Genomic DNA, 14,382 nt, shown 5'->3' with positions numbered 1-14,382 from the left:
TCAGCACTATGTTCCTCTCAACCCTGTTCTAAGGAGATAACGGATAATGCTATTCCACCAGTTGTGTGGGAGAGGGTCAAGAAAGCATTTGCAGCTTAGAGCACAGGCTGTGAGATGCATCCAATCTTAATGCAATCCTAAGTCCCTGGGCAAGAGCCACATGAACGGAATTTGTAACCAGCAAAGACATTTTTTTTAAATTATAAGTTAATTTCTATGGGAGATGGAGCTGGTGTGTGTGAGTGACAGAGAGGTAGAGAGGAAAAGAGGAAGGCAGTGAGGGAGGGGAGAGTGAGAAAGAAAGAGAAAGATGAATGAGAACGAGTAGGGTAGGTAGAGATAAAAGGAAAGCAATATAAAAGGAGAGAGGGTACAGACGGAGTAATAACTTCTGGCGATTGAGGAGATACATCACAAATAGAACTGGGGAAAAGAAGGGATTTAAGACAGTTCACAGGGGAAGTTGGGGGTGTGGCTGTGAACAGAGGAAAGATGAAATGAACAACAGGAAAACAGAAGGGAAAGGCAAAGGCAAACCACTTCAAGAAGTAGGTAGGAAACAAGATGTGCATTTGGAATTTAAGTGCATTATTTTGTCTCCCCAGTTTTTCACTTACAATGCGTTCTGCCGATGACAGTCTAATTCCCAATTAAGATATGCTAATGAGGCTGACCACGTCCCATAGACTCGTCATGCCTGATAAGCAGCTTATTTTCTTTTTGGGTTGGGGGGAAGGCAGTTATCTAGTCTCTCCACACCTAGCTTTCTCATTGACATTCCTTCTCCAAAGACACAAAATCACCACATATTGTTCTAACAAATATTTATTTTAGTCTAATACACTTTCAGCTCTTGTGAATTGACTACTAACTGCTCATATAAACTTCATATTCTTCCATTGGCTTTCAGTTATTTGGATCAAAAATAAAATTCCCACAAATCTCTTTTATTAATGGGGAACATTGATGTCCTTCTGGTTTATCTGTGGACAAGTGTAATTATTTCTCAGTACGGAAAGCATCTTTAGGAGGCTGCAAATATGCCTTAGAGGTAACATGGGGGGTAGGGGAGGGGGGAAGTTGTGCCACAGAGTCAGCTGGCTGGCCTGCAAATGACAGATGATGAATATGAGCCGAATCGTGGTAATAGAATGAAAATCTGGATTGTCCTTCAAGGGATGTTAGAAAGAGCATTAGGAAGTGGCAGCAAGACCTAACGAACGTAGGCACCAGTTCCCGAGCGTCCAAGCATCGTGAAAGGCGCTGTCTGCACGCCATCACATTTCGCAGAGGTAGAAGTCACCCTTTCCATGTGCACATTTCTCTAGTGACAGTCCCTGCCCCATGGTTCTGCAGGAACGCCAGGGTCCTTCCTGAGGGCCGCTGGCATTCCCAGGAATTGCTTATATTCCCCAAATGTGACTGCCAAGTGCTTGCTTCCCGATTACCCTAGATTTCCTCTGCTGGGCTCATTTTCACCTCTCCGTGGTGCACCAATGTCTCCGGTCCAAATGTCATCACAGAGCCTTCCTGTATTTCCCAAGCTGGCGCACCCATACATAAAGATATAGAGACTAGTGGTGGTTAAGATTATGAGCGCTCTAGTCAGACTTCATGAGTTCACATTCAGACTCTGACCCCCTTAAGCACGTTACATAACCTGTCTGTACCTCAGTTTCTTTCTCTGTGAAATGGGGGTAATAATATTTCCTTTTATAGAGTAGCTCTGAGAATCGACGAGTTAATGATATGTGGGGCACCTAGAAGTGTGCCGGGCACATTGTAAGCCCTCCATGAATGTTAGTTATTACTAGTGAGAGGTTGTAACGGTTAAGAAACTTTACCAGAGACTTCAGGTTATAAGAAAATTACAGCTTTGGGAAGAACAATGTGAAACTTGATATGAGATATTGTTGCCGCTGTAAACACTGACCCAGAGCCTCTGATGGGGTGTTTTCCTCCCCAGTCCTCAGCCTCCACTGTCTTGTCGGATGGAGACATGCTCTTCCTTAGCTCATATTCCTGCCTCATCTCCCAGCCCCACCTTCCATCCTGGACCACAGTCCCTAATCTCAGTCCTGAAGAAGCCCCAGATCAGTAAACAGTACAACAATCTCTTCATTCATGGCAGACAACACTTTCACCTACACTATTTAGAAGCCTTAGGTCTTCATGGGCTTAATCCCTTCCTTCTCAGGGATTGGGCACTGAGCCTTGCATTTGCATAACCATAAATCCCATTCAAGAATTTGCCCCAACAAAACAACAGTCTCTTGCTAAAGATGAATTCTCCTGGCAAGAGGATATAGGGCTGTGGGGAGTGGGAGCCCCTCCTGAGACCCAGGGTTCTTCCACTGGCATTAAAAATATTAAACATGTATCCTTTGAGCAAGAAAAGCTTGTTGTGAGCCCATGAAGCGTGTTTGATGTTGTTGACAATCACCGCTTGGAGGAAAAACCCGAGATGTTGCAAGAAATGGTGCAGAAACTGGATGGGTGAAGAGATAAAGTTGGTGACAATGACTGTGAGAACTGTCCCTTGGAAACTGTGATAATGAAGTCGGAAATGGAAAGCAAGGATCACATATTCATTCCATATGCTTCTCCTCACTATAAAACACACCGCCTTTATGTTCTAATCATCCTGGCCTGTATTTCCATCCCTCTGCAGAACAGTTTTCTTGAAAACCGTCAGTATGCTCCAAGTTGCTGTATCCAGTGGCTTTTCTCAACCCACGTCTTCCTCCTCAACTCCCTAGAACATTTGACATGATTGAAATTCTGTTCTCTATTGGGCCTCCTTGTCCTTTATCTCCTGATTTTCCCTGAGCCTCTGGTTCTTTCTTTCCCATTATCATGGTCTTTTCTTCCCACCCCTTTCCCCACAGTTTAGAACCTAAGGCTTTATCCTTTCCCCCGTCCTGTTTCTTACATTTTCTCCTCCTAGCAACTTTACTCATTCCTGTCGTTTCAAGTGTAATTCCTCTACAGATGAATCCCACATTCCTGTCTTTAGCATTGACATTTCCCCATCTCTGTTTACTTTTTAAACTGCCTTCATGTTAGATAATTCAGCTGAAACCTTAAACTCAAATTCAAAATCTTCAATGTCAAAACCATTGGCACTTGTTAATCTCCCTCTCTCTCTTTTTTAAACTAGAGATTCCACAGTCTTGCATTGATGTGGATTTAAAACTTCTGAGTCAACGTTTCCAACTTTAATTTTTTAATATTTATTTATTTATTTATTTATACCATGATCCACTGTAAGAACTACATTTTATATCTCGACTGGTAAATACACACACACACACACACACACACACACACACACAACTGAAACAAAGTTTCACAGAATTGTACTTGCCTCACTATGTGTGATGCACTCCATTTTATTCTGATCTATTCCATTCTATTAAAAAATCTGGTTGTAACCCATTAAATTGGTGTCATGACCCACTAAGGAGATACAAATTGCAGTTTTAAAAAGAATGCTTTTAGCATTATCAACAATAGCCAAACCATGGAGAGAGCCCAGATGTCCATCGACAGATGAATGGACAAAAAAGATGTGGTATACGTATAAATGGAATATTACTCAGCCATCAAAAAAGAATGAAATCTCACCACTTACAATGATGTGGATGGAGCTAGAATATATTATGCTAAGTGAAATAAGTCAATCAGAGAAAAACAAATAATCATATGATTTCATTCACATGTAGAATTTAAGAAACAAACAGATGAACATATGGGAAGGAGGGGAAGAGAAGAAAGGGAAACAAACCACAAGAGACTTGTAATGATAGAGATCCAACTGAGGGTTGGTGGAGGGGAGGTTGGTGGGAGATGGGCTAGATGGGTGATGGGTACCAAGGAGGGCACTTGTGATGAGCGCTGGGTGTTGTATGTAAGTGATAAATTACTAAAATCTACTTCTGAAAGCAATACTGTACTGTATATTAACTATACTGTATATTAACTATATTAACTTTCTCTCTTAACTCCCAAACCTAATTGGTCTTTAAGAAATGGGCTTATTTTCAAAGTGACTTGCATATTCAATCTCTTTTTTTAATTTTCTCTCTGACTTTTAAATATTATCTCCATTGGGAAACCTTCCCAGGTTTCCTCTCCTCCGGCCAATCTTATTCTCCTCTAAGCAACTCTATGTCTTTGGTTGCATCTCTTTTAATTTACTTACCCATCTGATGTATCACACACCGTAACTTTCTCTTTTCTTATTTGGTTTTATTTTTTTCTTTCCTAGACCATCACTTGACAATAAACAATGCATTTCTATGCTTATTTATTTTCTGTGTCTTTCACTAAAATGTGAGATTGAAGACTTGGTATCCTTAGCACTTAGAACTGAACTGTGCTTAGAGCATGGATCACCAATGAAACAAGGTTGGAGAGAAGAATAAATGAAGGAATGACTCCCAGCAGCAACAGGGACTAATACCTCCTCCAGAGCTAAAGAGGAGATGCCCACAAGCTCTTTTTTTTGTTTTAATTTTTTAATGTTTATTTATTTTTGAGAGAGAGAGAGAAAAAACAATCAGGGGAGGGGCAGAGAGACAGGGATACAGAGAATCTGAAGCAGTCTCCAGGCTCTGAGCTGTCAGGACAGAGCCCGATGCGGCACTCCAACCCACGAACTGCGAGATCATGACCTGAGCTGAAGTTGGACACTTAACCTACTGAGCCACCCGGGCACCCCTGTTTTAATTTTTTAATTAAAAAATTTTTTAACCACTTTGGATACTGTGCTCACCCTCATGACCAAGGGATTGACGTGAGCTGATTGATTTAATGCCTCAATTTATTGCCCAGTACTGAATCATTCCCTGTGGATGGTTCCAATCAAGCAAGGCACATCCTTGCAGGCAGGAGTGGGATCTATTCAATCCAAACCCCTGGATGTTGCCCAGTAGCAATGGGGGAGGGGTTGGAGTAGATGCTGAGATGCAGTAAGGTAAGGTCTCTGACCCTGAGGAATTCCCAGTTGAGTAGGACAGAAAGACAATGAATTCATACTGATAATCGTACCTGGGGCTGTGTATGTAGCAAGTTAACGGATGAACTGGGATCATGACTCAGGTCTCAGAACTCTCAGCCTAATACTTTTTTCATTGCATAGAACTGTCTCTTTCGTTGTAAGAACTGATTTCCTGATGTGTGAAATATAGCTAGTGTATGAGATGTGGCACAGCTAATAAAAATGATTACAGTTCACCTCTTGTGGAAGACTGTTTTGAACAGCCCTAATGAATCATATGAGATAAAAATAATAATCAGACCACTTTTCAAACTATCCTGCAAAATTGCCACTGGTCTTTCTCCCCTCCTAATCACTCAGTAATGCCTCCTCCAAAAGCAGTGGGTAGTCACAGCCTGAAGAATCATGGTATAAGGTCTGTGGTTCATAATTTTAAACTATATTAAAATTCTTCCTTTTGCAGAGTAGCATTTCCTTCTCAGCCAAACTAATTTGCATGGCTTTTTGCTAATCTGCATAGCCGTTGAGTTCCTTTCGAGGGGCTGGTAGAAGGAAGGCCTAAGGCGATGTCACCTGTCCAGAGCATTGAAGAGCAGCCTGAAGCAATGCCACCAACAGGCAGATGAGAGTAATTCAGAGTCACTGACGACAATTCCATGAGAGTCAGACAGGGCCTTAGTGATCATCCCACCCAATCTTCGCAATATAATGAGGCTCACTCAAGGCAGTGGAATGAGTCGTCAAAGTCACACAACAGGGGGGTGTCAGAGCCAAGACCAGGTTGAGGCCAAGTCTCCTAACGTCCAGTCTTTGATCTTGATGCTGCCTTAGCAGGGACAAAGAAACTGTGTCCGTTTGGCCAAGTAGTTTGAGAAGCGACACAGTCTCACAAAGATGGAGGAAGCGATAAGACTTGAGAAATCAATTTTCACAGTAACTATTTCTGGAAGGTCATTGAACCATGTATGGCAAGTTACCTGGGCCATAGAGTTATACCTCTGGTCTGTCCTTTCACATTCAAATGGTCTCTTACCCCTGAGAGCACATATGCTTAATTTTTTTTTTTTTTTCATTTTGGATGGGGTGAGTTGTGGTCTCGAAGACATGATGGAAGCTGTAGACGCTTCCCCCAGATATTTGTACCTGCATTCACAATTTTTCAAGGGCTTCGTGAAATTCTTGAATCTCATTCATGGCACAAGAACGGCACTCAGATAGCTTTAAAGAGACTGTGTGGCTCAGGGAAGCTGACAAGAGGAGATCATGACTCATCTCAGCTGTCTCTGAGAGTCTCTTGAGGGTGGGCAAGAAGGAATGCTGCCGGCAGACTGCCTTCGGACTCAAACTGCATACATCCTGTTGGTCTTATTTTCTGAAAATCTTGACTGATGCAGATTTTTCCCAAAGGATACTGACGTTGAAATTGTGGCACAGAGAATATGATGTCCAGAGCATGCCTTGTTTCCTGACAGTACTAGCTGTACGTGCTTCTGTCAAGATGGCACATCAAACGTGCGCTTGTTCCAACTGGTGACTTCAACTGGTGACTGAGACTCATTGTTTTAGGGAAATATAAGCAGCTTATAGACTTTCGGAAGCTCTGGGGGTGGTCAAACAGACTAAAAAGAATAGGTTCCTAGAATCTAGTGTATGGGAGCAAAGCATAGAGTGAGCAGACCAGTCAATAAAACTGGGCTCCAGAACAGGATTGAATACATTGACTGAACCACGCGTAGCTGCCCAAAGTTGCCATGCAACCTCATGCCTCTGTGCCTTTGCACATGTTGTTCCCTCCGCCTGGCTTATCCTTATTCGTCATGTGTATTAGTCAGGGTTCTCCAGAGAAACAGAGCCAACACAAATACATAACAGAGATATAAATGTAAATATGTACTTAAATATAAATATATATCTACATATATAAATATAAATATATATATATATATTTTTTCTCTCTCTCTCTACATATATATATGAGAGAGAGAAAATGAGAGGGACAGAGAGAGAATGATTTATGTTAAGGAATTGACTCACATGTCATCGAAGGAGGTGGTCAAGTCCCGAAAGCGCAGGGTAAAGAGTGTTTGGTTCAGTCCAAGCCTGAAGGCCATCTGCTGGCAGGATTCTCTCTTGCTTGGGGAAGGTCAATTTTTTCTTCTATTCAAGCCTTCGCTTCACTGGACAAGGCCCAAACACATTAGGGAGGGCAATCTGCTTTACTCAAAATCCACCAATTTAAATATCCATCTCACCTAAAATATCCTCACAGAAACATCCAGAATAATGTTTGAGCCCCTATCTGGGCACCAAGGCCCAGACAAATTGACGCATAAGATTAACCATCGCACATTGTTGGCCTGGGAATCTCTCCTAATTTTTTGAGGTTCAGCCTAAACATCTTTCTTCTTCTCTGTTCTGCCACCGGACTCAGCACATTCTTGTATTTTTTTTTTTTTTTTTAATTTTTTTTTCAACGTTTTTAATTTATTTTTGGGACAGAGAGAGACTGAGCATGAACGGGGGAGGGGCAGAGAGAGAGGGAGACACAGAATCGGAAACAGGCTCCAGGCTCTGAGCCATCAGCCCAGAGCCTGACGCGGGGCTCGAACTCACGGACCGCGAGATCGTGACCTGGCTGAAGTCGGACGCTTAACCGACTGCGCCACCCAGGCGCCCCAATGTATTTTAAACTATATTCCACAGTATGATTATGATTTGATCACATGCCTGTGGTCTCTGTTAGACATTGAGCTTTCTGAGGACAGGGACTGTGGGGACTATTGGAGATGATACTACAAGTCGATATGCTAGCCCCTACCCAATGCCTAGTATAGAGCTGCTCAGGAATAAGATGATGAATTAACGGAAGGATTCAGAAGTTAGAAACAATAGCACCATTAAATTATTTAATCTCCAAATAATGGGCTTCTTTTCTGAATACGTGTTGCATCAGAGATGCAATAGAGCTTGGTCACCTTGTCCCAAGAACACATGCACACACATACCCATATTCATTTTGACTGACCCTGGAAAGATTTGCCAAGGTTATTAGAGATGCATCCAGTGATTAGCCCTTCCTGCTTTTCTCAGGACAGAATGAAGCAGAGGGAAGAACAAGGTTTATAGCTTCAGGTAGATTTGCCTTTAACTCATGTGGACAGGCCCCTTGCTAACTGCCTGAACTTGGGTGTGATTTGTACGGTCTCAAAAACTTGTACCTTAAAAAAAAAAAATCAATCCTATGAGAACAGCTACAATAATCCCTACAACAAATGTTAGAAAAATTAAGTGCCAGGCATGTAGTAAGTACTTAGTAAAAAACTGGTCCTCCTTCTCTCTTCCTTATGTATGTTTGAAGTAATATCTAGCACATACTGCATTAACTGTTGAAAGTAACTAAGAACATGTTAATGAGTTCTGAAGGTAGTCTCGAGCTCTCTCAATGTTCTAGGATTTCTTTTTATCTTCTTTCACTTTTTGACCAAAAGAGAAAATGTAGACTGTGTAGATGGTCCCATATGAAGAGAGAGAGAGAGAGAGAGAGAGAGAGAGAGAGAGAGAGAGAGAGATGGTTGGTGTGTGTACCATTTTGTTCTTTATTGCTATTGGTAATTCTTAATCTTTTTGGGGAAACAGGCACCTTTGACGATCTTTAGAAAACTAAGGACTCTTCCCCCAGAAAAATACACATACAGGGGACACTTTGCATATAATCTCAGGGAGTTCAGGGATCCCATAGACGCCAGGTTAAGAATTCTATCAAAATCTTCCCATCTGTTGTCTGTCTGTCTTCTGTCTCTTGCCTCACATTCCCTCTGTCTCTCTCGTCTCTACCTCTATGTCTCTGTTTCTCTATCTGTATTTTTATCTGCTTAACTAATACGTTTAAGGACTGCAGATGGGTAAATGGATGAATGAATAAAGAAGTAGATGATAGTGCTACCATGTCGAATTGTTGTAAGAATGAAACAAACTAAGGCAGATACGGATTTTAGAGTAATATATTTTAGTAAGTGCTCAGTAAAGTGTTAGTTGCTATTATTAATTAATTAATTTATTTAAGTTTATTTATTTATTTTGAGAGAGAGAGAGAGAGAGAGAGAAAGAGAAAGCATTCAGGGGAGGAGCTGAGAGAGAGGCAGAGAGAGAGGGAGAGAGAGAGAGAATCCTAAGCAGGCTCCATGCAGCCAGAGCAAGAGCCAGACACGGGCTCAAACCCACGAACCATGAGATCATGACCTGAACTGAAGTCAGGTGCTCAACGGACTGAGCTGCCCAGTGCTCCTTTAGTTGCTATTATTTATTCTGATGATTTAAAATCGCCAATAATATAATCACTTATATACAAAGCATGACAGTACAAATAATAAATTCAACATCGCTAAGGGGAAAACTGCAGTTAAGAATTGCCATTTCAGACAGAAAGAACTTCCCTTCCTTGAAGGTGATTTACTCTCATGTAGGAATTGTGGGCTGACAGGGTAGCTAGGATACCATCCTGCACTTTTTCCCTGAGACCCAAAGAGAAGTGAGATCCATTGTCCATAAAATGTTTTTTCTAGGGGCGCTTGGGTGGTTTAATCAGTTAAGCATCCAACTCTTGATTTTGGCTCAGGTCACGATCTCGTGGTTCGTGAGTTCAAGCCCCACATCAGGATCTGCACTGACAGTGCAGAGCTTGCTTGGGATTCTCTCCCTCCCTCCCTACCCCTCTCCCCCCCACCCCTCTCAAAATAAATAAACTTTCAAAAAATTTTTTAAAAAGATGTTTTTCTATCGTGGCAAGTTCTATTAGGAGAGGACGAGCCCAAACCTACTTCCAGACATCGCTAGGAGGGGTAATGTCCTTTTGTCTCTTCGTTAGGAAAGGTCCCTAGACCAGTAATTATGTTTACACCAATGCAAAAAGATATACCATTATATCAAATTCTTTTTTTTTTTTTTTTTTTTTTTTTTCTTTTTTTTCTTTTTCAACGTTTTTATTTATTTTTTTTGGGACAGAGAGAGACAGAGCATGAACGGGGGAGGGGCAGAGAGAGAGGGAGACACAGAATCGGAAGCAGGCTCCAGGCTCCGAGCCATCAGCCCAGAGCCTGACGCGGGGCTCGAACTCACGGACCGCGAGATCGTGACCTGGCTGAAGTCGGACGCTTAACCGACTGCGCCACCCAGGCGCCCCTCAAATTCTAAAGCTGACACTTTCCCATGAGAAGTTGCTTAAGAGAAAAAAAAAAAGAAAAAAGAAATGTAAATGTGCGGTCATCGCTGTTAACACTTCACATTTTTAAGGTAAAAGACTGCCTAAAATGGAATTTATTTTCCCTAATTTATAGGTCTTGTTTACATTTGGCCCTTCATTCTTCTCTTACAATGTGTATCTCCTTGCTCTAAAAAAAAAATTTTTTTTTAATGTTTATTTATTTTTGAGAGAGAGACAGAGCATGAGCTGGGGAGGGGTAGAGAGAGGGAGACACAGAATCCAAAGCAGGCTACAGGCTTTGAGGTGTCAGCACAGAGCGGGACGTGGGGCTCAAACCCACAAACTGCGAGATCATGACCTGAGCTGAAGCCGGGCGCTTAACTGACTGAGCCACCCAGGGGCCCCTCTCCTTGCTCCTTGCTTTTTAAAAGGAAAATATGGGGGCACCTGGGTGGCTCAGTCAGTTAAGCGTCCCACTCTTAGTTTCAGCCTAGGTCATGAGCTCATGGTTTGTGAGTTCAAGCCCCACATCAGGCTCCCTGCTGATAGTGCAGAGCCTGCTTGGGATTCTTTCTCTCTCTCTCTCTCTCTCTCGCTCTCTCTCTCTCTGCCCCTCCCCTGCTCTCTCTTTCTCTCTCAAAATAAATAAACTTTAAAAACATTTTAAAAAGGAAAATATTAACTATTGCAGAACTGCAACAGAACTGTTCAGTTAATGCAGCGTTACCAGGAGGTTAAGGACCGTTCACCCTAGGCGGGCTCCTGGCCTACATGCAACCCCTTCTCCTGGAAGGGGAAGGTGCAACTGAGTCTGCGTCCAGAAGGTGGCGCTGTCTGCAAAGCCCGTCTGGGAGGGAGGGGTCGCCAGCCTGGGGCGGTCAGGGCAGCTGCAGGCAGCCCGCAGACTCTAGGAAAGAAGAGAAAGGAGGTAGGGGGAGGTGTGGAGGGAGGGCAGAGCGGTGGCAGTGGTCGTTTTTCCTAACGTTCCAGAGCTATGAACTGTCAATTTTGAAGGGCGTGTAATTGAATTCTAATTGTAACTGAAGTGGGAGGAGATGCCTGCCTTAAGTCTAAAGACTCTGACAGGTTTGGGAATATCTAAAATTCCGTAGTCTCCTGGTGATCTATTTGCAGGAGAGTCAAGGCTCTCCTGAGATGAAGTCAGCCTAAGGGGAGAGGGAGCAGGTTCTGAGCTGGACCAGTAACAGCGTGGTCCTGGATCACTAAGGGCGAATTGTGCTCCTGAGTCGTGAAGGGAAGTCTGCATCTTGCCGGGACAGAGGAATCGTGCAAACACCTAAGAGATGGTGTACTCAAAACCCTAGGCACCAAGGTACAAGCCACAAAACCCTGGGCGTCTCCTGGCACGATGTGCCGCCCGTGGCGGCCCACCAGGCATTGTGCTGTGACTGGGGTGGTAGGGACGTTGCCAGCGATGCTCCTAGCCGCCATGCTCCCAGAACTTACTTTTTGCCTGGCCCTGTGCCAAGTGCTTTAAAGTCTTCTCTCATTTCGGTTTCAAAATAAATCGAGAAGGTAGATTCTATTTCCAGTCTCATTTTACAGAAGAGGACACCGAGGCGGGCTTCACTTGTGGAGATGACAGAGACTGGGTTTGCAGCAGGCTGGGCCCGGCCCAAGCACAGGGCTCCTGCTACTCTTCCCCTTGGTGCCTGTCTGAGCTTCCTGAGGGTGACAGGACTTGCCCACAGGACACGCCCAGAGGAAAGATGGGGTCGTGGTGGAGGGCTCAAAGCAGTGCTGACCGACCGGCATTGTCTTGAGGTCTTTGCGGTGCTCTTGGACTTGAGCCAGGCCTTGAAGGCTTGGATTTGGGAAAGGACTTTCAGGGGCCTAGCAGGAAGAGGGGGTGAGGGCAGGAGAGGGGGAGGCGTGATCAGGGGCAGTGAGAGGCCAGTGTGACCAGGTGAGGGGGAGGGGGTGAAGCCTGTATGGCAAGAGTGGGCTGGGGCTGACGTTGGATGCCTTGGACCCACACTGAGGAAGGGTGAGGTGGGCCCAGCCTCCCTGTGGCCCCAGAGACCTTCGGGGATTGTCTTTGGTCTGTGGCCTCACTCCCCAAGCTTCGAGTTCTTGGTGCTTGCCAGAAGCCGTGGATTTTTTATGGGTCCTGGTCCACCCCCATGAAGCTGGCATCAGAAATAATTTTTTTTCTTCCGGAAGAAAGTTGAAGAGAAAATAACTTTATTGTCAGTTCTCACTTATCTGTGAGGAAATAAGGGCAACTGGAATCTACAGATTTCAATAGCCAGTGGTCTTGCCTTGTTTGGCAACTCATGTTTCGCCATGGCTTCCGGAAAACAGCAAAATCGAGTTGTCAGATTTTCACGTTTACTCCTTCACGTCCTCCGTCTGAAGTGCTAAGAAGCAGGGAAGTGGCCCAAGTGTGGACAGCAGGAGGGAGAGGAAGGGAAAGCAGGTGTCGGGGTCCATGAATGTCCGCTTACGTGTTCGGTTCCCGAGAAACCCAGAACTGAGCGCTGGGCTCTGTGCGTGCCAGCGCTGCTGTGGCTGACTGCTGGGTGGGAACCTGGACATGGGGTGGGGGACATAGTAGCTGCACATGTCACCGAAGTTCAGAGGTCAAGGGCATCCCACACAAAAGCTACACGTCCTAAGAAGTTTGACAAAATCCCCTGTTGAGGAAACCTACCTGGGGATCAAAGGGACCAAAGTGGGGTGAGCTGACCCGAGCACTTGCTAGCAGGGTGAAAGAATTCAGTTGACGTCTCCATGTACCTCATCATTTCTCTTCTGTTCCCCTGGAGAGTGGCTTTGTGTGGTAAATATTTATGTGATATCTGAATTATTGGTGATGTCATACATGCCCTTGTATCTGAGAACATACTGTGATTTAGAACTAAAACTCTTTATCATCCCCATTTCTGCTAAGTAGGATCTACTCCTGATGCAGGACCTTGGGAGGAACATTTGGATCCAAGAGAAAAAGGCCTGGTGTGTAATCTCAAGAGCAACCCTCCTTTCTCTTGTAAGCAAGGGCAATGGGTTTGGGCCGAATCAGGAGGTTGTAAGTGGGGGTCATGGGGCAGGGGGCTGGAGGTCAGGTGTTTTCTACCTTTTCTTGGCAGTAGGAACAGACAGAGCTTACCACAGACTGCAGGCAGCTGCCCCAGGGCAGCCGGAGCATGTGGAGGAAGTTGGTGGGAGGAAGATAGGCAGGGAGAGCATGGGTTCTGTGTGGCTGCAACCTCTTCTCAAACCTCTGTCTACTGTTCTGATAGAGCTGCCCGGAGAGAAGGCGCCATGACAGCTCCTTTCCCTCGTGTAGCACAACGCCCATTCTTCTGCGGCCTGTGACGTCTCATCCCTGCCCCCCGCCACCCCGGCCTCTTGCCGCCCAAGAGCCCCAGAGCAATGCCCAGCCATTGCTGCTTCATGTCACGCCAGGACCCTGGAGCGTCATCCTCAGAGGAATCCAGATCCTGATGGGGCTATCCACGGGCTGGATGTCTGGGCCACATATCATGGTGCCTGAAAGCCCAGGAAGAAGGGGGCACGTGTAGAGGAGAGAATCCTTGGGGGCAGGTATCCACTGAGACGCCTCCCACATTCGGCAGCATCTCATCTTTTATGGGATATGGACGACTATGGTAATGGTGGAAAGACAGAGTTGGGCAGGAAATCTGAATGCTGTTATAATATGGAGAGGGGACTTCTGCATATAAATTTTGGGCAAGTTTACTCCTGTGAGAGCTCTCCAGTAACTGTGTTAACCTACTCTTAATGCAAAATACCTCCCCCACCCTGGGATTCTGGAAGCAGACATTATCTCTGACCACGACCCTGCTGACCCCAGGGAGACTCGGCCCTCGATTGGCTAGATGGGAAGCCTGTTTTGGTGCTATGTTTCTGGAAAAGCTGGACTTGAAAATGGTGCAGGTATTTGCCGGGCTGGCAAGAAGCTTAATGTTTGTTTCTGGCTCCATGTCAGGGGTGTTATTTGGCCACTAATGATACAGTCTTGGAAAAGTCGTATCACCATCCTGACCTCAGTTTCTTCATCCGAGAAAAGAGATAATGTCAAAGGTTATTATTCACCTGGAATAGGCTTTTATTCTAAGTCTCGGAACAGACAACTTAACATTTTTATTTCCTTGTCCACAAATGGGGATAATAATACCCACCCTTACCTTCGAAT

General features: G+C 44.6%; 1 long non-coding RNA gene across 2 annotated transcripts; it reads left to right on the top strand.

Moving 5' to 3' along the window:
• The first annotated feature begins 11,252 nt into the window (after positions 1–11,252).
• LOC131519961 (uncharacterized) lies at positions 11,253–13,925 on the top strand. 2 transcript variants are annotated; one of them, XR_009265888.1, is made up of 3 exons: positions 11,253–11,535; positions 13,120–13,178; positions 13,466–13,925. It is a non-coding gene; the product is annotated as an uncharacterized LOC131519961 (long non-coding RNA). The 2 variants fall into 2 exon arrangements; XR_009265889.1 differs by having other exon boundaries at positions 13,120–13,212.
• The last annotated feature ends 457 nt before the right edge of the window (positions 13,926–14,382 follow it).

Source organism: Neofelis nebulosa, chromosome 8, assembly GCF_028018385.1.
Source record: "Neofelis nebulosa isolate mNeoNeb1 chromosome 8, mNeoNeb1.pri, whole genome shotgun sequence".
NCBI classification, from domain to species: Eukaryota; Metazoa; Chordata; class Mammalia; order Carnivora; family Felidae; genus Neofelis; species Neofelis nebulosa.
The sequence above is the reverse complement of the archived record's forward strand: the minus strand, read 5'-3'. Positions and strand labels throughout refer to the sequence as shown.